At 40.2% G+C, this 26,819-nt stretch overlaps 1 protein-coding gene across 2 annotated transcripts in view; it reads left to right on the top strand.

Annotated features, from left to right (window-relative positions):
- Positions 1–4,310: 4,310 nt before the first annotated feature.
- Positions 4,311–26,819, top strand: part of LOC127440087 (protein FAM222A-like) — a 71,416-nt gene continuing 48,907 nt past the window's right edge. The window contains exon 1 of one of the 2 annotated variants that reach the window (XM_051696472.1): positions 4,311–4,523. The gene's annotated coding sequence lies outside the window, so the exon portion shown is untranslated. Of the gene's footprint in view, positions 5,344–26,819 lie in introns of both variants that reach the window. The other variant, XM_051696471.1, reaches the window with a different exon arrangement.

Here is a 26,819-nt window from a genome sequence, read left to right as displayed (position 1 = left end):
GGCTCGAGGGGCGGAGCCATGGAAGGTGGAGCCCGGAGAGTAGCCAAAGACTCGAAGGGCCAGGGTGGAGCCGATGGCAGGGAGGACCAAGGTGGTGCTGGAGGCTCGGAGCAAGGCGGAGCTGAGGGATCGGAAGACTGAGGTGGAGCCGGTGGGACTGAGGACCAAGGTGGAGCCGTAGGGAAGGAGGTCCCCAGTGAAGCTGACAGATCGGAGGGACAAGGCGCAGCCAGAGGATCGGAGGGTCAAAGCGGAGCCAGGTGACCGACAGACCAAGGAGGAGCCGGAGGGACGAGGGACCCCGGCACAGCCGACAGGCTGAAGGACCGTAGTGGAGCCGAGGGAACGCCGAGCTGAGGCAATGTCGAGGGACCGACAGGCCAAGGTGAAGCCCAGGGCTCGGAGGGTCCAGGCGGGGTCAGAGGGCCGAAAGTTCCCCTTGCCTGCTCAGCAGAACTAAGGGTGGGTATAAGGGTGGTAACCATCTCCAGGTCCCACTGCTCAGGTGTGGCCGTGACGTGGAACTCTGGCTCGGCCGCAGCGTGGAACTCTGGCTCGGCATCCGCCTCCCCCACAGTGAACGGGGAACCGATGAACCGTAGGGCGAGGTCGATATATTGAGCCAGGCTGAGGGAACTGCGACCGCCAGGCATCAAAAAAGAAATGGACTCATTCAGTCCAAATCTAAAACAGTCTTTGAGGGCAACCTCATTAAAGTCCACCTGGCTGGCTAGACCACAGAAGTCCTCAACATAGTCCTCCAGGGGACGATACCCCTGACGTAGGCGCAGAAGTAAAACTGCTGGGTTCATGGTTGGTCTAGTATGCTGTAATGTGTGCTGGCTGCTGGCAATGATGATGAAGACGAAGATGATGAGAACCCAAGTGCAGTTTTAATTACAGAACGTGAAATCCAAAAACCCTAACTAAATATAAACATGAACATGGCTTGACTAAAAACTTGACAAAAACTTGACAAAAACTTGACAAAAACCATGGCCTGACATAAACTTCTACACTCACATTCAATACTTGTCAACCAGACAATGAAAACATGTGGGCTTAAATACAAGACATGGGAGAACATAAACCAGTGAACAAACAGAACTCATAACAAGCTAATTAAACAATAACCCAATGAAAACATGACCCAAGAACATGGAGGGAAAACAGAAATCACATGACAAGGGAAACAGGAACACATGACATGAACCAGGAACTAGAATTTCAAAATAAAAGACATGAATCAACACAATACACATGACAACATTTTTCATAACAAATCTATTCCCCCCACTTAAGAAAAAACAATGTGTTTTATAGGGACCTTTCGCCCCTGCAACAGGGGGGCTTTATACCCCAAATACTAGTCTTTCACTTATTGGACAGTTATTGAAAAAGTTTTGATACAATTACCTTGAACAAAATCGAAAATGACAAATAAGTATTTTGTTTCAAAGTAAATGTGAAAATTTCCAGGATATTCATTATATACATAAATGTACAAAATTTTAAAAAATGTTAAATATTAGATCAAATTGCCAATAAATCAAACTTTAGACATCACACGCAATGATCTCATGGAAGAGGAAAATTTTGCAGTTCATAGTGTCAAACAGGTGTTTAGGAAAGTGCTGTGGTAGTTTTTGATGCTATTTATTGTTTACACAATTAACTGCACTTGTGCTGCTGATCTCAATGAAAAACATGCATCTGACTTTGACCTTTACTGCTGAGCCTGAGGCCACACAGCAGCAATAGCCACCTGCAGTGGTTTGTGTGTGTGTGTGTAATACTGTACCTGTGACCCTAAACCCGACTCCCTATTTCTCAATCTCATCAGATCACATCAGCAGCTCTATTTTTCAGCTTGATATCCATTTGCCCTTGCCCTCCTCTGTGCTCTCCATCATCACATTGCCCTCTCACTCTCAGTCTCCCTCTCTCTTCAACTCTCTCACTCCTTCATTCTCTTTCTGTGTCCTCTGACCATCTGACACCTTTCGAGCACCTCCTGTGTTGGCAGACAGCGCACGTTTCACCTGGTAGCGGAATTCAGTGATCCAGCCCTATCGATGGCAGATAAATCAATGTTATCTCTTTTTCCCATGCCTCTGTTTCCATCGATTTCTCACGGTTACCTTGCTGTTGTGAAGACTTGAACCTCACTCAATTAAACTGCATTACTTCGCCCAAGGAACAAACTGAAGCACAAGACTGGGGTCTTTGCAAAGACATATCACATATTATTCTGAGTCAGATTAAGATGACAGAGAGAGATGGAGAAAGATCAAGAAAGAGTAAGAGAGGGTTGCATCGGTTCAGATTCCATTCCACAATTCAGCAGTAATGTCATTCTTTCCAGTGACATTTTTGTCAGAATGAGCAATTTATCCAAAGCAACGATGAGACATTTTGCCATTGTGCATCTCAGTAGCTGGTGAGTCATGTAAATGCTGTTTACTGAGACAACCTTCCTGTTGAGTGAAATCTCATCAGTCAGAGACCAGAAACTTGTGAATCCCCCCTACACATCTTACACATCCTCTTTTTATAAAAAACAAAACAAAACTATAATTAAACCACAAAAATACAGCACTAAGCACTCTCTTAGCAGAAATCTCATTAAAACAGTTTATTCCTCCATAACAACAGACTGTATAATATAGCCTACTTAAAAACATTAGATATAAAGGCAAGTCTAAAATAAGTTTGTCAGTATATGAGTAGTTGATGCAAACATCAAATTCCATTAAAATTAAGGAATATTTTAAATTTTTTAGTTTTTTTATTATTATTATTTTAGGTGCTGCTGATCACTGTTTGAAGTTTTTCACAATTTTTACCTTTCACCTTTTTGCCTTTAATAGTTCCTTTTAAAGGGTCCTGTTGTGTGACCAGTTGTGCTTTAAAAAGACAAACATGCCATGTAGTTGTTCAATTTATATGTATAATAATTATTAAAGAATCAGCAAAATGCTGTTTAAAATGTTTTTAAATGAAGTATGGCATGCAACACCACAAGACATATCAACTTCCCAAAAGTATTTCTTGTCAACTACCCATATTCAACAACGCTGCTTCAACATTTTAACTGACAAAACAGTATGTGGTCGATAACTGCTAAGAGTTTGTAGAGAAGAATAACCTGTTTTTAAATATTTCTATTGGTCTATGTAGGTTCTCGATAACTCAAAGCACAGTTTGCAACCTCATATCAATATTATTTATTTATTTAAACTTAATGATTTTTACATTGAGCGGACAGGGCTGTGAGAGATTCTGCTGAGTTGATTTCAGATGAGAAAGGCATGGAAAGGCATTAGTCAGAGCTGCAGTCTGCTGTCAGAATCCTTCCTTAGGCCATCAGGTCATCAGCTTCTCCCCAGTAGATCCTTCTGTAGGATTCTGCGTCTTCATATAATTATTTTCAACATCAGTCTGATTCCCTGGAGCTTAAATGAGAAAAATAGAATAGAATATAATAGAATGCTTTTGCTGTTGTGAATTTTATGGTCTGTTATCCTAACACTTGGATTAATAATACATAGGCTTGTGTTTTCTTGTGCACACTCGCCTACCTAGCACCTGATAACCGTGCAATCTCATCTCTCTGAGAACAAGCCATAGGTAATCAATTGAGCTCCAGTTATGCATTTTATCTGTTGATTCCTTAAGCAGATGACTCGAGTGACATTTCGCACGTGTTTGCGTGAGTCAAATGTCATATTACACTGGATCATTTCCCACTGGCTAAAAAGTAGCCTTTTAAAGTGAGAAATGGCCGTATGCATTAAAGTTCTTAAAAACAGTGCTAGGCCTGTATAGGAAAATGCACAAAAAAAAAAAAACAACAACAAAAAAAAAATCATTCGAGTATTTTAATATAACCAAACAGATGCCTTCTGTATGTGATGTTAACATTTGCGTCATCGAGGTATTTTTTAATAATTTAATCAGTAGCCATCTTAAGCAATATTAACGAATAGGCAGGGCAATTCGGCCTATGAAACATATTTGCCAACTTCTAAGGCAATAGAATGCATCGTTTGTAAGAGGTCGAAGTTAAAGCCATCCCCTTTTTCACAAGATCAACGTCCAGTCTGTGACGCAAAATAATAAACGCACTTTCTAACATGACGTTTGGACGCTGACAGCGTCACCATGGTAACAGCCCTCAATTACCCATGATTGGCCGACCCGTGGGAATGTTTAAATCCCCTCTCTGCGCTGATTGGCTGGTGGGCGGTCGGTGGAGCTGTGAGAGTCTGCATCGTTCCGGGTTATTGTCAGTCTCGGCAGCCCGGCGGAGAGGAGAGGTGCAGTGCTTATTAGCCTTCCACAGAGCCGCGGAATACAGACACTTTATTGATTTAAGTTAATTCATTCTTGCCTTATGTTAATATGAACATGAACCGTAGCCTTTGGAGTCCATCAGCGGAACAATTCAACGGGCATCGGAGTTGAAATCGCGACGAAAGGTTTCCGAGCAAGGGGATGAAGAGAACAGCTGGAAGTGAACGGTGATTTCTCTTCTCCGGCGTATATTAAATTTCTGCACCTGCTATGAAAGGAATGAAAGGAATATCGCCTTAAACACAACCGGGGCTTTTCAGAATATATCAAGAAGAAAACTATCCATTTCGATTGTAAACGCCAAAGACTATTCGCTGGATTTATGGACATTAATACGAATCTGAGTTTATTTCATTGGCAAAGCACTTATTTACCGGATTCGTGTCAGCTGTGGTATATAATAAGCTATTTGTACTGAAGTCTGCAGTTGCCTACTAAGCCTTACTCGGAGATTATTCCAGTAAGCAAACGTGTAAAAAACCCTGAGCGACTGAATCATTTACGGTAGTCAAAACGAAGTTAACGGAGTGCAATTGGCACACGGCATTTTCCTTTTTTTTTTCTTTTTTTTTTTTTTTTTTTTTCTTGGGAACAGCTCCGCACTTTGATCCGCAGTCGTCTCTAAAACAGATCGGATTAATAATAATAATAATAATAATAATAAAAGGAAATCTGGAAGTCCTTCTTTTAATTGAAAACAAAGGGGAAAGTGCCCAACGAACCTGCAGAAGAGGCTTTTTTTGGATGACTTTTACCATTTTTACGCGCGGGACGTAAAACGTAGATAAAAGGAAATAAACTTTTATAATAAGTCGAATCTACCAGGGATTATACATTTTCCATTTTACCCGAGAACAGAATGAGATATTTTTGATTTTTGTCTTATTCTTTCCCTCATTCTGTTCGCTCGGCCGCTGCGCACGTTCCCCCAGTCCCGTCGGCAAGAACCTGCATGGAAATCTAGTCAGCACCACAGAGCAATTTATGGTAAATACTCTCCCTTATTCATCATTTCATCTGTAATACATCTTAAAGCGAACAAATGTATATTTGTCAGCTTTTAAAAAGGACTTCCCTGACTGTACTGCCCAACTTTCACATGTTTTAACGCCTTTTCGTGTTAAACTAGCCTACAACCAATAGTCTCACGAAAATGAGTTTCCAGCAAAAATATCATACTGAAGTTGTTGTTGTTAGTACTGTAAAATCTTTGTTCTAGAGGGTCTCCTTCAAACACTTTAAGAATCGTTTTGTTATCTTTAGGATGACACTATAATAAAGTTCAAATTTAAACGTTAAATTATAAGAAAGTTGTGCAGTAGGCTACAACTAGTAAAATCCAATGTATGCAAATTGTGTGACCGTAACTTGTGAAGCAGACTGAAAGGCAACAGGATCGCCTTTCACTGTGGGTGATTTTTTTTTTTTGTTTGTTTGTTTTTTTTTTTAATTATTATTATTATTTTTTTTTAAATGATTAGCTTCATTTGAATAATGCACTGCTACTGCCTCCATATAATCCTGTGAAGTGATGTCGGGGGCGTCCTTTTGGGTCCCTGACCGAATATACAATCTTTGTTTCACGGTTTTACCTGCAATAAATAAAGGAAGTGCTGTAAAAATGGAGGTGTCGGGCGCTGAATGCCCGCAGGACGCGCATTTGATGTGCAATATTGGCGTTTTAAAGTGTGCGCTGCTGTTAAAGCCGCTGACAGTGGCGACAGGATGAACGCTCGCTCTCAAAGCATAAAAGCTGGTTACAACATGATGGCAGGCGAGAGAATCTGAATACAAGGTGTGAAAGTCTTTGCCAGCACCCCTCATCCTAGTTTCAGGTGTGTGTGTGTGTGTGTGTGTGTGTGTGTGTGTGTGTGTGTGTGTGTGTGTGTGTGTGTGTGTGTGTGTGTGTGTGTGTGTGTGTGTGTGTGTGTGTGTGTGTGTGTGTGTCGTTGCTTTATGGTGGTAGCAGCCTAGTGGTTGAAGATCTAAGATGATAAGTGAAGGGTTTAAGGTTTGAACCCCAGCTGTGGTAATCCATTAACCACCACAATTGTGCCCTTGAGCAAGCCACTTAACCTCAGGTTGATCCAGGGGGGGCTGAACCTGTAATAAGTGCACTGCAAGATAATTTGAATAAAGGCTACAGCTAAATAACCAAATAGTTGTAGGGCTGGCCTTTTGCTCAAATATGCAATTTGTCCATATGGATGTTGGGGTTGGTCACCATGGCTTTCATATAAAGCTATTATCCTAACGCTCGGCTGTCAGCTGTTCCTTGTCCATGTATCACTTGCAGCAGCAAGCAGTTTCCAAGAACTGACGTTTTGCATGTTGTGTCTCTATGAAATCTAATCAGTGAATGGTCTTTCAGGGACACAGGCTAAAGAACAGCTTAGGTTTTATTTGGGCTTTGAACACAGGTGAGTTGGTCTAAACAAAAGGTGACCCCAGTATCTAATAAGTATCTAATTAACCCCTCCCCAAATAAATACATCACAATTTTAAGTCTCATGAGGCCAAGTCCCCCACCCGCCGTTATTTCTCTGCTGCTCTGACTAATGCGATTGGCCCCCCTGCTCCACAGTGGACGTTCCACTCTGCAAGTCATCACTCTGGAGGCTTAAGGCTCTGGCTCTTAGCTCAGATCCAGCATGTGGCCTTCCTCAGGACCTGGCAGCCTCATTACTCCAGCAGAGACTCTCACTCTTAGGGCTGCGACTCCCTCCACCCACGGAGACAGCACCTGTCAAGGAGTATGCTCACCACTCTATTGAATAAAACATTTGGTGATGTACGAGTGGAAAGGTTCACCTCCGGGGTCCAGAGTTGCCTCATTTCCTACTCCTGCTGCACATCCGTAACCCGCTGAGCAAATTGGCCCGGTATTAGCTCTGTGGTTCGATCTCACCTAAACAAATAGAGCTTCCAGCATAATGCTAATCTCAACTGAGCTGAGTGTGTGTGTGTGTGTGTGTGTGTGTGTGTGTGTGTGTGTGGTGTGGGATGGGGGGCAGTCAGAGAGATAGCTGGTGAGAAGATGGTATGGTTTAATATTTAGGTCACCGAATGGCCTTACCATAGTTTCTCATTTTTCTTTAGCTTATTTAATACTTTTTGTCAGTTTCTTGTTGATGTTGACTTTTTTTGCATCTAACTTTGCCGGTTGCATGGTAGATTATTTGTTTTGAGAGATGGAATCAAACTCTTCCTCAGATACTGTGTGGTATTTTATCATAGAAGAAGCAGCCTATTTACGAAGAGATTCACAACAGAAAACTGCTGTCAAGATGTTTTGGAAAGATGTCATGCCCTAAAAGCCATCTAAAAACTCATTTTATTGCATCACCGTCAGCAATACAGTTCGTCTTTATGGAGAAATGCAATTTGGGGGCAATTTAACCTCCACCACCAGTATTGAATGAGATATCTTAATGAGATAAAATCAAGAGTGAATTTCCAGAGGTATGAAGTTGAACTCATACTCATTTTACTATTTCTGCTTCAGTGGCAGATGTTGATGGATAGTTTAATTTTGGAAGGATATTATTAAAGAAACGTGCACTGTTCATTTGAATATAGAGATAAATGTGTGGATTGATTGATGGATAGCCATAAGGTGAAATCACTCAACCATTCTCTTATTAAAACTAAAGCAAATGGAGAGAGTGAGAGATTCTCTCATGAATATCATTATATTAGTAAAACTTTAATTTCCTGCTCTTTATATTAATCTATTTTTGTCCCAGTAAGATTTTCTGGTCATAAGCATAACTGGAAAACAGGAGGATATTTCTCTTTGGAAATCAATAACAGAGAGGAAAAAACTCCAACCGACACACAAAGTGCTTTTATCCGTTCTTCAACCATAAATAAGCTTTTACAGTAACACAGCTTTTGGAGCAGCAGTGGACACATGGCCTAAAACAAGTGCTCTTGCATTTTACCTTCTTTCCTTTTCCTGAGAGGTTTGTGAAGCAGTTAGTTGGATGGATGGGGCAGGACATGGTCCTTGAACTTATCTCTCTGGAGTGTCCAAACAGTGGGCCATTAAGTACCAACATCTCTCTCTCTCTCTCTCTCTCTCTCTCTCTCTCTCTCTCTCTCTCACATATCCTAGTTTTGCCTCATGATAAAAATATTAAAGTATAGTATATTTATGTATTGGGTTGGGAACCCAGAACTGTTCCTTTTTTTTTGTTTTGTTTTTAATACCAGAACCTGATGATTTTCATAACTTTTAATTCCGTTAACGGTTCTTGAATGTGCATTCTTCCTCTGATACGGATGGAACACTGTGCTAAAATACTCTGACAGTGATTCCTGTGCTACCATTTAGCTGCACTGGAACACTGCTATTGAATCAGCTGAACAAAACAAAGCAAGTCAGTGTGGTGCAATTCATGAGCCGGTTCTTTTGAATCTACAGTGCAAATCAAACAGCAATAACTCCTGAATGAATGACTCTCATCAGATGGTTCTGTGAATGAAAACCTTACTGAACTGCAAGTCATTTATGTTGTCATGTCTGGCAGTAAATCGATAAATAATTGCTTTTCTTATTTCCAAGTATTTTGCTCAAAAGTACTTAAGGAACTGGAAACGTTAAGCGGAATCGGAACTGAAAGCATTGAATTCCTTACAATTCCATCCCTATTTATGTACATAGTAAACATGTTTTTGCCCTGTAGTTTTTCTTTCTTTTTTGTTCATGGGACTTCTGCGCCCTCAAAACTGAATTCCTTTAAAATAGTTTTTCACATATGACAGTGTAAAGGAGGCTATTGCCATCTGAACCCTTGGTTGCTCTCTTTGTCTTTTGAGGTTCAGTTGACTTTAAGCACAAGTTAGAGATGGGGATGAGGGAGGACCTGATGTGGACCTTGTCCCAGATTCAGCTGTCACCCATGGTATTGTTCAAAATGGCAGCCCTGATGTCCACACACTAGCACACAAAAAAAGTGTCTAAACTTGCTTGTTCCTTCCGCCTTCACCACCAGAATGAGTCTTCTTCATCTTGTGCATTTTTGAAATCACTGGGACTTTGAAAAATGAATAGACCAATTTACTGCTGCTGCTGATAAATATAGAATAGAAAAGAGTGTCAAAAGAAAAATGTCTTTGTTAGTTGTGAAAGTGCATTGAATGGATTGTGAAAGCTCCTGTCTCGCCGCTCTCCTACAGAGCTCCTCCTGCGAGTATTGAGCATTAAGGAGGTGCCATTGTTCTAGAAGAGCTATTATATCTGTGCCCCTGGTAATCCACAATTCCTGTCCTCTCTCCCCCACTCTGTACTCCGAGCCGTTTGTATAATGCTAATGTTCCCAACATCTGTTAACGCACAGCACCTGCGTTGGAGACTGTTTGATTTTCTCCTTTATGGCATTCCTTTCTCGCCTGTTGCTAGATAAAAGGCTCAGTCTGTGTTGCTTCCGTAGGTGAAATTGATTAAAAGTGTCTGAAAGAAAATCCAAGCATGGAAATGGTGTCAAGATGCGCCACTCTAAATGGAATTTCAGGATAACGTGTGTTGTTGTTGTTTACTTGACCTTTGCGATGCTGCGGTTTCAATTTCGCCAGCTTTATCCTCATCCAGATGAGACGCCGGGCTGCGGTTTGTTGATTTAGCCTTTTCAAGGTCCTCCCTTCTTTGACACCTCAGCAGCTTCAAGGAGACGATGATTACACAACTTACTCAACATTTTCTTTGCTTTCTTTGTCGCTTCTGATAGATTGGAATCAAAAACTTCTTTTTTCAGATAGTTTGGCCTTCCCAGTTACGTTAAAAAAAATCTCCTCTTTATTACTCATTGGCTGAGTGAAGATAGATTCCCAAAAAGGAAAATTCTGTAATTTACACACACTCTTTGTTCCAAACCCAAAATACATGCTTTTCTCCATGGACCACAAAAGGAGGTCAGAACTACAGCTTCAGTCACCATTCACTCTCATTGTATGGACAAAAGATGCAATGAATGTGAATGGTGGCTGAGACTAAGGCCATGTCTACACTAATCCATTTAAGTTTGAAAACTCAATTTTCAATTTCTTAACATCATTAGTTTTCCAAAGTATGCAGCTATGGAGAGCTTTTTTTGAAAGTATCCATTTCGAAGGAGGAAAACGCAGTTTAACTGTGGATGAGAGGAGGTGTGACATCAAACAAAAACATATACAAATGCAACTTCCTGTTGGTCAACGTGGCAATTTTGCCTGTCAGAGTTCAAAGAAGTTCAAAGAAATTCACGATCGTGCAGATTCCCATTGAGATGACTGTATTTCACCAATGGAATTTCAACGTGCAAGGGTGTGTGTGACCACTCCTGTTTCACAGAAGAGAGTCTGTCATACAAGTTTGGAACAACATTAGGGTGAATAAATGATGACTGAATTTTCATTTTTGGTGAACTATCCCTTTAACACAAGTTGCCTCTTTTATGGCTTATCCTGAAACAGTTCAAAGTCCCTTCTAACTCTTTGAGCTTTTGAAGGAGTTGTTTTTAAATTCTTCAGGGTGAAGGAGATACCTGTGGACACGTTTATCATTTAATGGCCCTTTGTGCATTAGAAGTAGGGCAGATTAAATGGTGTATGAATTCATCTCTGCTTCTGAGCCTTCGAAAAGACGTCCTCTCTGTTTCATAACTAATCGTACTAGCGAACAGGGATCATGTCAGTGCCACTGTTTGTAAACGGACCACAGAGCTCCTTCAAAGGGCAAATTGTTGTTCTTTAAAAAACAAATGGCCGTGTAATCGGCCTCCTGGGCAGATTGATTTCCTGTTTGTCGCAGTGGGGAATGCTGGGAAAGTGGCCCTGCAAGCTGTTCTTAAAGGACTGAAAAGTTTGCCTGGGCATTAATCATTGCAAATTACGGGAGTGTGTTTTAAAAGAACTTTTCTAGAGAATTCATAGTGCATCCTGTTCCCTCTTGTAAAAGGAACAGTTCAGTTTCAATGAGTTACTACTTCTTGTTTTCAGTTACTGACTTTGTACTCCCTTCACTATTGTGTCTCAGCCAGTATAATTCACTGAAATGCTTTCAGAGCAGCCCTGTTTTATGCTTTTGCTGAAGTCTTTGTTCTTTACCCCATTTTTGCAACCGATTTGGGCAATGCCTGACTCCCACACCCTCCCACGGTTCATATCATCTTTGTGACATGCTGTAATGAATCCAGCGCTTCAATCCAAAGATTGCATGATTTTTTGCCCATTTCTTAAAGGGTTACTTCAGCCAAAAATAAAACTGGTCATCATTTACTCACCCTCATGTTCCAAAACTGTATGAATTTTTTCCGGTGGAACACAAAAATTTAAAGAATATTCATGCTGTTTTTTTGCATACAGTGAAACCTTATAGTGGCTAGGTACTCAAAACCAGTTCTAAGAGCATCTGAGAGCTACGGAAGAGGAAGATTATTTGTGAATAACGTCTTAAATTTGGGTCAGTTTCTTATGCATGGCTTCTGAGGACTTGGAATGTAATCCACTAGTCATATGGACCACATTTATGGTGCTTTTATGTACTTTTTGGAACTTGATAGCCCTGCAAACTAAATGCCTTCATTGAATGGAATAGTTGCGTAAACATTTAGGCTAAAATTGATCTTTTGTGTGTTCAGTGGCAGAAAATAAGGCCACATCCACACAAATACATTTTTTCATTTGAAAACACTTTTTACATTTGCTGTGTTTATGCCTTTCGTACACAGTATGCATTCGTCGAAAACGCCTCTTACATACAAGGGCTGCGCAATAATTTGCAATCACAGTAAAATCGAGACCTAAGCATGTGTTTTTTTTATTATTATTTATTTATTTATTTATTTATTTATTTTATGGCAGCAAGTTGCAATTTGATTGTATTTTGTTTTCTCAGAAGCAATGTTTAATTCAATATTCTGATTGATGCACATCGTTTGCACTTTGCACACTGACAAGATCTCTCTAAATTGAATGCAGTGCTCAAAAAAGGCACCAGAGAGAACAGAAATCGGGAAAGTGAATAAAGAAAAACAAACAAGCATAAAGAATTAACTGACACCATCATCTGTTACTTATGCAAAATACATTTTTTCCATCCTGCAGTGTGTTTTTGAATACTGAAATTTTTGAATGTAAATGTACGAATTGTCAAATTTCCAATTACAATTGCAATATCTATCAAAAAATCGTGATTCTTTTTTTGTTTTGTTCATATTGCACTGCCCTACCACATACTTTGGAAAACAATGATGTTAGGAAACTGAGAACAGAGTTTTTAAACAAAACCGGATTAGTGTGGATGGTCATATGGGTTTGGAATGACATGAGGGTGAGTAAATGTAGGTAAAGGTAGGGTTTTAATTTTTTGGGTAAATTATTCTCTTAAGAGACAAACGGCCTGTTTGTCTGTCCTCTGTTGATTTTTGACTTGCTCCCTGCATTCACACAAGTCTTATGCCTCCTCATGGCTCTGTAGCTTACCTTGGATCACTATCACACTCCTGTCGACCCCTAAACTGCCAACCCTGTTATTATAAAGAATGGTTTTATTGTTTGAACAAAAGAACCTCACTGATAGAACATGACACATGCATAAGATATGGTGTTACTGTAGCACAAAACAGAGTGGCTGATGCTCTCATGGAGTGGAAAGTTCTAGAAATCCCTCAGGAGGGTAAGACAGGATATGCTGGAAGTCAAAGCTCAATTATCCGTCTGTCAATTGGTCACCTTTCCAATAGTATATCCTCTTTACTTAGTGCTATTGAAAGATACACATAAAGCAAATGGGCTGTGAAAAACTAACCGTTGTATTACTATGTACAAAATTATTTTGTGGTGGTACAATAAAAAAAGTAGATTTTTTTTTTTTTTTTGTTTTTTAACTCTTATTTACAAGCGAGATTGGAAGAGAGAGTGACTAATATCATACTCCCTCTGTACACCTGAGTCTTAATTTTTAACGTTGCAAAGGGCAGCCTTTAAAGTGGGGAAAAAATTGCGTGCTTGTGTGCCCTGTTCCAATGTATTAAAGCTATTAAAATGTAGTGAGAGCCATAGACTGTGACCTGTTTACAAATCCTGTTTAGTTTACTGCCAAGGAAAATGGGTTTTGTCATGCAGTGCGGTTCAAAGTTTAACATATTTAATTACGCTCTTAACTGTGTCCGAAGAGGAAAGTTAAAGGACAATGTTTATGCTCCCCTTTTGCACATTCAGAGGACACAAAGTGGGTTTATTTAAATCAAGGTAGTCACAATAAACACTAGTGTCATTGCCAATGACTTGGATTGCCTCACAAACACCTACACACCTCAATCTGTCAGTACAGGTTGTGTTTCTGTAGAGGCTGTTAGTCAACTCTTGTAGTGTTGTCGGGAGGTAATGAAATTTCCACCGACAGCAGGAAACAATGCCTCCAGCCTCGGCCGTGTGCGATTAGCAATCCCACACCCCCGCCTTCGGCTTCACGCTGTGTGCTGGGAATGCAACGGGCTGTAATAAAACTCGGGAGATTTGTATCACGTTTTATCAGGCCTAGACGTGGAATTGTCAATGCCATTAATGGGTTGGAATACAATATCTTGTGCCCAAACAGCCCTTCGATAAGTTTGTTCCACTTCAGTGGGCTTTTTTGCCCACATTAATATTATTGTTTAGAGACAGTGGCGAACAGCGACGCGCACACAGCATAATGTAACGCCATTATTGCTGTACAGCTCTCTGCTGCTGTAGGCTGAAGTTTCTGCCATCCTCTGCCAGTGTTATTGCTCTTGTCAAAAGGTTCTAAACCAACAGTGATATTAGGCCCTCGGGCGTCTACTTTTCTGCATGCCTTCCTCCACTCGAGCACAGGAGCCAGGGACGAAGACTGGACACATACACGCACACACTTTTCACCCAACGCTCCTCCTTTATTACGTCCTGCCTGCTGCTGGAATTGCTTTCGTCCCTCAAGTGAGCTGGGCATAGGCAGCTTTATTGTGTTAACCTATTTGTGTGTCAAGAGCGATTGCGCCATTCTTTATCACTGTTTGTATTTGGATGGTTAGGGAAGGGAGGGGGGTAGATGGATGGACAGTCACCTCGCTCTCCTCTGGGGGATAATGACTGGTTGCTAAGCAATTCTTATACCCCCCCCCCCCCCCCGCCCCGAACCCTTCATCCATAGTAATCACTTTTATCTCGCAAAGATGTCATGTATAATTATGAGTCAACTCTCATCCTGTGAAACCTGCCTAATGGCACTTTCATTTATTTCATTGGGAAGGCGTATGAGAAGCTGTACATTCACTGACCGCCTGTTTGCTTCGAGACTAATCAAAATATTTCCAGAATTGCATCAATTCTGAGTGGTTGGTCAGAGCTGTGGAATAGTGGGTAGCATGCACGCTCCAGACTCCTTAAGCTGTGGTGCTTGGGGGGAAATGTGGATTAAATTATTTTTCACATTGTGTCGTTGTGTCTCATTACCACTCTCCAAGTTCTCTATTGTCCTTCTGTTTTTTTTTTTATTTTTTTAATTTCATTTATTTAATAGTTTTCCTGGGCTCTTGGCACTTTATAGTTAAGTAAACTATAAATTGAAGGGGGTGGAGGGGTGAAGTTAGGCATCAGATGCATTTAACCTTGGTTGCCCATTTAGGTACCTTTTGCACAATGTAAAGAGCGTAACAGTGCCCATTCACTTTTTCAGCTGGCTTGCTTCCGGAAGTATTATTCCCATTCATAGGGATTTCATAAGGTACTTCATAAAATAATTCTAAGCCATGAACTAAACCAACCAGCTCCAAGGTGAATCACAACATTACAAAAATTGGACAAAAAGATACAAGACTGTGTACCTAACTTCTTTAATGAGGTAATGAATCCCATTAAGCAATGTGAATGATATAATCGAATAAAAAAAAAACCAAGGGAAAATATAAAACTATTGATTTAAGTATCGAAGCAATATATTTAAAGTATACTGAAAAATATTAATTTATATATACAAGTATAAGTAGTTTGAGATTATTGGGTGACCTATTTGATAGCATCATTTGCATTGTGTCATGAAAGTGGGCAGTCACTGCACTGCTCTTTTGCTGCGTTTGTTAGCCGCAATTCTCTGATTGGTGGATCTTTCGCCCCCAGGATCATGGAAGGTGCAGTTCATCACCAGGAATTCTTCTATTAAACACAGTTGAAATGAGGTGGACTGATGGCTTTAGCAGAAGCAAATAACAATTAACAACCTCTTATGGTAGGTCTGTCTGTAAAGGCTGATAAATTATTGTTAATAATCAGTTCCTCAATAGAAAAAATGAATGGGATTTTTACTTCTGGAACCAGATTGTTGCATTCTATTGGAGCGTGTAAATGCCCCCATAGTCACATCTCTGATGGTATCAAATTTTCATATAATAATTGCTGAAGCATTTATCATGGTAAATGGTATTATCACGGTATTGGGTTGAATTACAAAACAGATTAAAAGATGAATAAATTTTATTGTTCTTAATTACAAGATTTAGCTACTTGATTTGTACTTTTTAAATGAAACTATCACAAAGAAAGTAACTTTGCAAAGATCAAACCATGATGATTCAAAGAGACATTGTGGCTTTTAAAAGTCTGAGAGTCAATGGGTCCAATGCTTCTATTTTGCATTTATCTAATTTATTACGGTTTATTTTCATTGCAAATGAACAAGTAACAACAATGGTAACATTTTGAGGGAAAAGTTTAATTGAAAGAGAAACATGAATTTTACACTTTCCTAGTAATTTGGTATGTCTATTATTGTAAGAGTTATAGTGTTGGGAATGTTGATTTATTGATGGAAATGCTACAGTGCATTCAAAAAAATCTAAACAATTTGGTTAATGGGTTATCTAGAAATTTTCACAGTATTTTGAAGTGCTAACCATTACAATATTGTGCATGTTAATTGTCACCGGTATACCTTTTATTATTGAAAATTGGCAAATGTCTACTCTGACCAATGTCCTTTTCAATTAAAGTGTGAAAAGCCTCAAAGCCCCGAATTTCACTGAGAAATTGTGAAAAAGGTTTAGAATGCAGAAAAAGCTATTTTTCTCTGTTGTTGTGTTATCTGTCCTGCAGTGTTGATCAGTTACTGCTCTATCTAAAAACCCTGAGCATACATCTTCCATTCAAACTTTGGACCTTGATATGACAACAGCCTTGTAGTGACAAGGACATGGTGATAGGATGCCTGCTCTTTGCTTATTGGCCCATTTGTTGTGTTCTTTTGGTAGACTCTTAGTTTTATTAACATTCTGATTAAGTTGGTGAAACTGCTGATCCTCCACGGAATAATGAATTGCTTGCACTGCTTAAGGGAAATAAGAGGTTTGGCAGATATGTTTAGCCAAAAGCAGAGTGTTTTATCTGCCGACTTCACTTGCTGAGAAGGTAGACGAGAGCCTTTTCAAAAGAGCTTTTATTGTTCATAAAATCCCATGTTTGCTACCTCTTCTGTATGCATGATTGCGTGTGTCTGCATTTTTTATGTTACCATCTGTGTCTGACCCCAATTAAGACGCTGCCTTTTCCTGGAGAAAGTCATTGATGTTCTTTTAGCTTGCGCCGAGTTTCAGGCGTAATTCGTGTGCGGCTAATTATCTCTTCGACTTTGAAGACTTTCCTATTGCTTCTCCAGGTTGGGATGAAAATTAATTTTGAGCTTCCCGAGAGCCTCAAAGCCCAAATTAGATTCTGATTTAAAAATCAGGGACCTTTTGCTTTTAATTTGACATTTCAGTTTTTATTCCTTTTGGGCTTGGAAACACCTTAATTGGAATTTGAGCCACTGCAATGATGCCGAAAAACAGATTCTTTAGTGCTTACTGCTGGAAATATTATTATGTGGCATACTGTTTGAGTAAATTTCTAGTTAGGCATAGAAACACACTTCCAGAACTTTGAACTGGTGATGGGTTACTATGTTTTGTTGGGCATGTTTGCTGGTCTGTTATCTGTCTTGCATTTACGTTACTTTGCATGCACAAGTTATTTGTTATATTGATTGGTAATGGTTAAAGGATATGGCTTAATTCTTGATAAATATCAGTCAGAACCATCTGACGGTTCATAGTTCATTGCTTTAATTTCCTTCTTTAAGATCTCCAGGGATGATTCTACTGCAGTTCCATCAATAAACAAATTAGATGTTGAAATGAAAACGGGGCTCGTTAGTGAGCCATCATATCATCTGATTTGTGTTTAAGTTACTAAAAAACAATGTAGCATTAAAAACCACATGGCTGCTCTATATTGTATGACAATTTAGAAGGTTTGGATGTGTTGTGGAGTTCTGTTAGCTCATCCTGTCCCTCGCTCATGCGGCTCCGCACTGATTCCATGGGATCCGTCTGCGAGACCGGCTGTGACAGCTCTCCTGTTCATGGAGTCAGAATGCAGATATGCTGAAAACATAGCGCACATGTTCTAAAGCTCCCATGTGTGCCTCCTCTGGAACATCTGTCCAGCTGTCAGCCTGTCTCAGCCAATCAGATCCTGCTTTGGGCAGTATCTGTGGAAGTGTAGCTGGAGCAGTGTGTATGTGTGTGTATCTCTGAGGAATATGAGTGTGTGTTGGAGCATTGCTATGTGCTTTTTCACCAAACATGCACACACTCCCTTGGTGCCTGTTTTCCAATAATGTGCAGAAATGTAAATGGAAGATGGCACTTCATTTTTCTCTCCTTTCATTTTTATATGCATGATTTTTTCAATATTTATTAGTTTGTATTTTATCCCTGTTTCCAGATATGGGTGTCAACTTCCCTTAACATTTTTAATGGAAATGGTTTGGCATTTGACATTTATTATTTTGGCAATACAATCATTAAAGAAATCAATATTTTAGTAGTGACATCCAATTTGTGAACGAATGCTAATTTAAAGTTCTTTTAGTCATTTGGCCGATCTGAAACCATGAAGTGGTTGACATGTTGAGACCATGAGAAAGCAATATTTGACAACTTATAAAACCGATTCAAAAGCATAGCAGTAAATGGCAATGATAATGAAATACTTGTTTTACTACATGATGATGAATGTGATGATGAATTGATGAATCGGTTTTTGAACTGTTCATGGAAGCAAAATTGTTCAAGTGCATTGATACACTAAAATGAATCTGACATTGTCAGTGGTAGTGCTATGCACTTAAATATTCAACAAAATATTTGTTTTACTGCAAAAAAAAAAAATAAATAAAAAAAATAAAATATAACCTTTTTTTTTTTATGGTTTATTGAAACAAACCATTAGAACGAACCAATTCTAGCTTCAAGTTCTTTTAAGTTACGGTCACACTAACCAGTTTTCCAACTATTTTCATTTGTAGTTTCCAAAAGTCAGTCTTTTTAGCAACAACAGTTCTCAACCATTATTGAGTTGTTTAGAGTCAGTTAGTGTACCGCTAGCTTTACACTTTTTCATGAATACTTTAAGGATAATTTTGGATTCAATACAAGCTAAGATTAATTGACAGCATTTGTGACTATGTTGATTTCCACAAAAATAATTTTGACTCATCACTCATATTTAAAATAAATAAATAAATAAATAAATAAAATAAAATCACGCTTGTAGACCAGTGAAGAAAGAGCCAGTCCATAAACACTATAATACACATAGTTTCCAATGTGTAGCCACAAGATGTAAACATTGTTTGTGTTATTCATGTAACAATAATAACATGATTTTAGTTTGGTAAAATCGCTTGCTAACCATATCTGTGCAAAGTGGTATACAATATTACAACTAAATTGTCATGACAACAAAACCCTGTAATTCCAGTTTTGGAAATAACTTTGAACAGATAAGGTGAGTAAGTGATTTTATCACACTAAAATCTCTTGGCTGTTAGATCATAGCTCTTTCTCTTGAATGCTTCACTGAGAGGCTCCTGGTCTGAAGCCCCATTCCTCATCAGTGGCACAGGATGGCGCTTGAGATAAAGGAGGAGAATTCTATTTATGTCTGCCTATAAACAAAGTCCCAGTGAGGGAGAGCTAATGGCCTGGAACTGACGAGAGCCTGCAGGGATATCTCACTCTCCTTCCTTCCTTCCCTCCCTCTCTTGCTCTTCTTGCCACCTGCTTTTCTCCTCTCCCTCTAGTCATGGTGGAAGGGGTGTAGTAGATGGAAGAATCAGGCTGAAAGGAGCCATGTTGAAGTAGTCAGTTTTCAATTGTGAGGAGAAAACTTTCAGGTCCTCTGTCTGATAGAGAGTGAGAGAGAGAGAAAGAGTGGAAGACCAGAATCCGGGAGACCGAAGTGAAATTTCTTCTGGGAAGAGACTGTGTAGTGAGAACAGCTGTTCAGAATGTACTCTCTCTTTCTTTGGCCCCAACTCTAGGTTCAAATTCACTGCACATCAAACATTTAACATACACATTTAGATCAATTCCTCTAGATGTTGGACCAGTGATTTCTTTTAAGGCCTTTTTGATCTTGGAATCCTTCAAGTTCTCAAAGATTGAAAGAGTGAATTCAGTTTACCATGACATATGGTTGCAATTGCATATTAAAAGTATACTTTTGATTGGTTCCACATGACTTGACCAAACTCTTACATTCTTTTTTTTAACAGATTAATTACCATATTAATTTATAAATGATGTTTGATTGATGTTTCCTGCGAGCTGACAGCTGCTGGTTATTGGGGGGGCGCTTGATTGATCCACTCTGATGGAGCAGAGACAAGCCATGAAGTTTTTCCATTGAGTGTCACTTACGACGTGTCTTGAAACGGCAGCCCCATTCTGTTCTCCATCTCTCTCACGAGTGACAGACTTGTGCCGCATATTGAAATGGGGATTGTGAAGCAGGCATTCGGTGGTAAGTCTTTGTGTTATAATTGAAGGGCAGAGACGCCATCTTCTCAGCAAAACCTGAATTCAGAAAACTTCTCCCCTCCCTTCCTTTTCACGTCGACATATTCGCTAACCCTGATGACAAGCGAAATGCTGCAGCTCGTGACTTTTCGTTTTGTCATTCAAATTTGCCCCATTGATGTCACTAGCTTTGATTGACAGGCAAACTTGAGAGAGTAGCAATAGCAATCAGTCCTCATCAGCTGCGTTTGTTACCATGGACAATAGTTTCTCTCTTTAGTTTTTCCCTGGTTTTCACACTGATAATTTTTTTGTATGTTCCCCCTGCTGTCACAGGAAACTCAGACGATTGCATTTCTCTCACGACAGAGGGCTATTAATCTTTTAAATCCAAGCCAGACCTGAGCAGCATTGTGTTCAGGAAACTGAGAGCACTCTGTGGAGACCACTCTGTGGAGACCACTCTGAAAGAACGAATTGGGGGGGGGGGTGCAGAACGGGCTTGTTCTCTTTGTAAAAGGAGAAACCAAACACACACAATATTAGAAATCTTATCTTTCAGAGCGTGATAGACGAGCAACATGCAGATGGTGAGCTGATTGTGAAATCAGGCTGGCCGCTTTTACCTGATATCCCTCAGGTCCTTTGCTTGCTCTTGCTGGCACTCATCTGTCCTGTTAGTCTGTTAAGTGTCACGGGGTGTATTTTTCTTGTCGAAACAGGCCCATATGACTCTTTAACCTTTATTTTTATTAGTGGAAGGTCATTTGGGTGGTCTTTGCTCTTTTGAAAGGTTGTCGTGCTGAGGTCATGGGTTTAGGCCAGGAGATACAGATTCGTTGCAGTCAGGCACCCCTGGAGTAAATCATGCGAGTTCATCGCTTTGCTCAAGGGCAAAACAACAGTGGAAAAAAACAGGCACATTAGAACCAGCACACTGGTTACAAATGTTAAAATCACATGTGTTCTGTGTGGAATGTGCCCCCCAGTAAATAAGCTGTGTTATAACTAGATATTCTGAAGAAATTTGAGTGGTGCTTGCCCATGCAAAACTCGCCACCACAGAGCTATGGTGTTGAGGATGGTTGCTAGGGTGTTGGTGTGTGGTTGCTTGGGTATTTTGGGTGGTTTCTGGGGCATTGATAGGTAGTTTCCTACTGGCCCAAGTCAAAAGAGCCCATCAACAAGTCTCTATGATATTCTGGTCCCTCTTCTATGTAAATCTGTGGGATTGTTTTCCCTGCTGTTTTCATCATCCGTACAAGGCATACATGATTGTACATCTGATAATTTAATGGTGATTATACTGCATCAAAATTTGTTCATTCTTTAAAGTACATTCTTCGTGTATGCAGGTGAGTAGTATTAATACATTCCTGGACGTACTTTATACAGGAACATGGGCATTGTCCCGTGACCTGAATATATGACACAGTAACAACAACTGTGAAAACAATTTACTCTGATTTTGTAAAAAAAAAAAGAAAAAGAAAAAGTACAATTTAATGACAAGGAACAAATTTCTTTGTATACAGTATATAGCACTTACAATAGAATAGAGCTGCCCGACTCGCAGTTCTCCACCATTTATTTAAATTCAGCATTTTGAATATGATACCTCCTCAGCTCCTGTGAGATAATGGGATAGTAAAGTGTCCAGTGGATGTGCACTTCAGAATCTCACTGGATGTAGTAGGTCATCCACACTTAGGATTCAGACATACTACTTAATTGATATAATGCTTTTGGCATACTAAAGGCCAATGTATACTTCAGGTGTCCGCATTGTGGATCGCTTCATGCAAAGTATGTGTGACGCAAACTGCACGATCAGCACAGCTGCGTGGCTTTACTGCGCGCTTCTTAGATTTTCTTGACCCGTGCACCCAGTCCTCAGCTGTGTGCATCGCTGACACATGCGCCTGCTATTGACTGTACTAAGAGTATCTCAAAGAAGTTGTAGTGGGCATGCATCAAATGCATTCTTATTCACTAGTAATCAGAGGTGTATACTCACAAAGGCAACGCAGTCGACCAGGTGGGAGCCGATCCGGAAAGCACAAAAACAAAATATACCTGGACCGTAAGTAGTGGGGAAGTATGCATATTCGGATGCAGGGATAGGCATGCTTGCTTTAGCATTCATCACTAATTAAGTTGACTATTCTTTTTTCTTTTCTTTTTCATGTCAAACAACAGACATTTGAGAAATCAATGCTAACCTTTCATGTAAGCTTTTAAAGCAAGGCCACTGACTCTTATCACAAAACTAGTAGGCAGTTCTGCTGGAAGACTTTCACTGTTAATGAAGTGTCGTTTTGTAGGAGGCTTAAACTAGCGAGCTGAGGAATACAGCAAAGAGCCTCTGATAAACAGTATTTTACAGTAATTATTTGTGAAGCAGGGTTATTAATATTAGTTGAAACGTGCTTCTTGCAATTGGTTATTTGGCATTTAGCAGACACTTTAAAGTCAAAGTGACCTATGGAGCACTAATTGCAGGAACAGTCTCCCTGGAGCAACATGAGGTCAAGCGGCTCATTCGAAGGCGAAATAGTAATCGGTTTCTCTGGAACTTTCCATTTTCACCCCTACCTGGAATCACTCTATTTTGTCCCAATGTCCTCTGCTCCGGCCTCGGCCTCCTACCCCCAATTAGAGTGAAGTGTTCAGGTCCCCACCTGGGGAAACTCGATCTGACGGGTGGAGAACTCCAGACAAGGTTGGCTGGCTGCAGTGATACACAGCACTGTGCTACTCGATAGGGGTTTCTCCCATGGACAGCTTGAGGATGAAGCTCCATTGACTTTCTCTTTCAGAAAACATGTTTTTGTCATGCAGGACTCCCAGCCAGGGCTGATAAGGGGGAGCTGAACTTCTCCATTGGTTACCAAAGATTCAGTGTAACAGTGTATGAATTTATCTGTGTTTTAGATAGAAGAAAGCTAAACAAATGAGCACAGCAAGACAGTCTATTAGTTACACTTTCCTGATCCTCTACTGCATGTGAGCTTTGGCATGACTAAGAAAAAATGTTTGAAGCATCATGAAATAGCATTGAAATTCATTAAGCTTCCATAATTCCCTAGTGAAATGGAATATCGGGGGCAAATAATGTAGGAAGAAACTTGATTTTTATCCATCAGGATTAGGTTGAATGGTGAAACGTGGGTGTTCTACTACAGCGTGGAGGCTATAATATTATTGGTTAATATTGCTTTACCTCACCCACATGGACTTGGTTTCATCAGCAGAAAAGTCATTTCAGAGGCTGACCAAGTTGTTACATTTTCACAAAGGTTTTTGAAAACAAGAATTTTTGTTCTTTATAAGAACATGCACTGATGAAATTAGACCAATGACATTTGTTTAGAAAGTACATAAGGCAAGTTTGGATTTTATGATGTCGTGATGCGCATTTCTGTATTTATGCTAAGTTTTAAAACATATTTTATCAGCTAGAAATTGCTCTTTTGAGACTTCAGTCTCTATAAAAGAGAGATTTAAACATTAAACTTAATTTTACATTTTTGAACAATGTATAAATTCTGTAATTATAAATGACTGAAAAAGTCTTGGAATTCATTAGTCTAAAGATGCAGGAACCTTGGAATTGTGTCACAGGTTTACATTTAGTCTCTATCATCTTCTATTTCTTTTAACCAAACAATTTATTTGTCGAAATATTTTTAAAGTATCCCAGCTTGTCGATAAAAGGAGCTGTTTGTTTAGATGATCTGCTGTTTGTCAGATATCGTATCATCTCTGCCAGCAATGTTTACTGTCCATTTACGTCCGAGCTAACACAGCCGCCGCTGTTCTTGTGTGCTCTCCGCACAACCTGTCTCCTATAAGTCTGGATCATAAAAGTGCATTCAATGCTTTGAAATGCCTCTGCTCTCCCAAGCCCCAGACACTTGCTGCATAGCTCAGCTGTGTGGAAGCATTTCTGCCCCCAAACCCCCCTGCACACCCACCCTTGCGGCTGCCACAGCCCTGCTCCCCACATTCATGCATCTCTCTTGACTTCTCCAGAGCTTTGTTTCCTCAGGGGATGGATTCAGTGAGCGGGGAGGGTGTGAGCTGTTCGATCAATAGCCTCTCCATCTGTCGGGCCTGTGGCTTGGGTGGAGGGTGGAATTCAGAACCGTCTGTGGGGTGTATGCAGGGGGCTTGTCGCCGGATTCTGCTTTGAATGGGGGCTCAAGGGCTGTGGCACTTGGGTGGGGCGGCTTTTGCTTTTGTGCCGGCTCCCTCATTGGCACGGTGATAGCTGGCTGGTGTGTGTGGATATGTGTGTGTGTAGAGATGAGAGGCATCTATTGTGTTATTTCACAGGCTCCCGGGAGACAGGGTCACCTTGTCCCCCACACAAATGGTGCCCTCTCTGGATATTTTGGCTGTGTGTTTTATACGAGGGCCAGACACCCAGGCTCTGAGCACATCTATCTCTCATCTCACCCTTTTCAGATTCCCCTCTATTGAGCGAGAGAAAGGCTGGAACCAGGCTTTCAAAAGGGGACATCTGAGATAGTTGCACAGTTGACATCATTCTTCCTGTGAGACACTGGAGAAGCACTGGATCGGACTGTGCAGCTGAAATCTCCATAAACTGTCCTTTTAGGATACTGAAGGCTGTGTATTCAGACTGTCAAAAACCATGCTGGCCATTCAAGACATTATGCTGATTAGAAAACCTGTAATCAAATTTGACCCTATTTGCTTGCTTAATGAATGCCCCTGGTCTCATTTTGTACAATTCAAAAGTGTGTGCTATTCTTAAAACAAAAAAGGTTAATTTCTTAACCTTTCATTAAAATGTAATAACGTTCTCTGTCTCTGATATGTCTCTTCCGTTGATGTAACAAAATGTAGGTGGGGGGAAATTATTTTAGCCAAAAATATAATTGCTAAACACATTGAACTTTGTACAATCTAATCAAATCAACAAATTCAATTAAGTCCCACCTTGCATTATTTCCCCCTGGATGTTTTTTCACATGAAAGTATGCATCATTATTGTACATACAGTATATAAATTTGGCAGATACTTTCATCCAAAAAGATTTGCACTGTGTACATTTTATCTGTCAGTAAGTTTACATGCGCAGTTATCAAGCTACTGGGAGTTTTTGAGGTATCGGGCTACAGTCTTCATCTGTCTGTCCAAGTATACATGACACAGTGAATAATTGAATATTTGTATAAAGAACATAAGCTTAGGAAGTGTTAAGATCCACACCGCATGTCACATCTATATTTCGGACCATGTGCACAATGCAGAGAGCAGTTGAGGTCTGATAAATATACAGGTGCATCTCAATAAATTAGAATGTCGTGGAAAAGTTCATTTATTTCAGTAATTCAACTCAAATTGTGAAACTCGTGTATTAAATAAATTCAATGCACACAGACTGAAGTAGTTTAAGTCTTTGGTTCTTTTAATTGTGATGATTTTGGCTCACATTTAACAAAAACCCACCAATTCACTATCTCAAAAAATTAGAATATGGTGACATGCCAATCAGCTAATCAACTCAAAACACCTGCAAAGGTTTCCTGAGCCTTCAAAATGGTCTCTCAGTTTGGTTCATTAGGCTACACAATCATGGGGAAGACTGCTGATCTGACAGTTGTCCAGAAGACAATCATTGACACCCTTCACAAGGAGGGTAAGCCACAAACATTCATTGCCAAAGAAGCTGGCTGTTCACAGAGTGCTGTATCCAAGCATGTTAACAGAAAGTTGAGTGGAAGGAAAAAGTGTGGAAGAAAAAGATGCACAACCAACCAAGAGAACCGCAGCCTTATGATTGTCAAGCAAAATCGATTCAAGAATTTGGGTGAACTTCACAAGGAATGGACTGAGGCTGGGGTCAAGGTATCAAGAGCCACCACACACAGACGTGTCAAGGCATTTGGCTACAGTTGTCGTATTCCTCTTGTTATGCCACTCCTGGCGTCTTACCTGGGCTAAGGAGAAGAAGAACTGGACTGTTGCCCAGTGGTCCAAAGTCCTCTTTTCAGATGAGAGCAAGTTTTGTATTTCATTTGGAAACCAAGGTCCTAGAGTCTGGAGGAAGGGTGGAGAAGCTCATAGCCCAAGTTGCTTGAAGTCCAGTGTTAAGTTTCCACAGTCTGTGATGATTTGGGGTGCAATGTCATCTGCTGGTGTTGGTCCATTGTGTTTTTTGAAAACCAAAGTCACTGCACCCGTTTACCAAGAAATTTGAGCACTTCATGCTTCCTTCTGCTGACCAGCTTTTTAAAGATGCTGATTTCATTTTCCAGCAGGATTTGGCACCTGCCCACACTGCCAAAAGCACCAAAAGTTGGTTAAATGACCATGGTGTTGGTGTGCTTGACTGGCCAGCAAACTCACCAGACCTGAACCCCATAGAGAATCTATGGGGTATTGTCAAGAGGAAAATGAGAAACAAGAGACCAAAAAATGCAGATGAGCTGAAGGCCACTGTCAGAGAAACCTGGGCTTCCATACCACCTCAGCAGTGCCACAAACTGATCACCTCCATGCCACGCCAAATTGAGGCAGTAATTAAAGCAAAAGGAGCCCCTACCAAGTATTGAGTACATATACAGTAAATGAACAATTTCCAGAAGGCCAAC

Source organism: Myxocyprinus asiaticus, chromosome 4 (assembly GCF_019703515.2).
Source record: "Myxocyprinus asiaticus isolate MX2 ecotype Aquarium Trade chromosome 4, UBuf_Myxa_2, whole genome shotgun sequence".
NCBI lineage: Eukaryota > Metazoa > Chordata > Actinopteri > Cypriniformes > Catostomidae > Myxocyprinus > Myxocyprinus asiaticus.
This window is presented reverse-complemented; position numbering and strand designations above follow the sequence as displayed.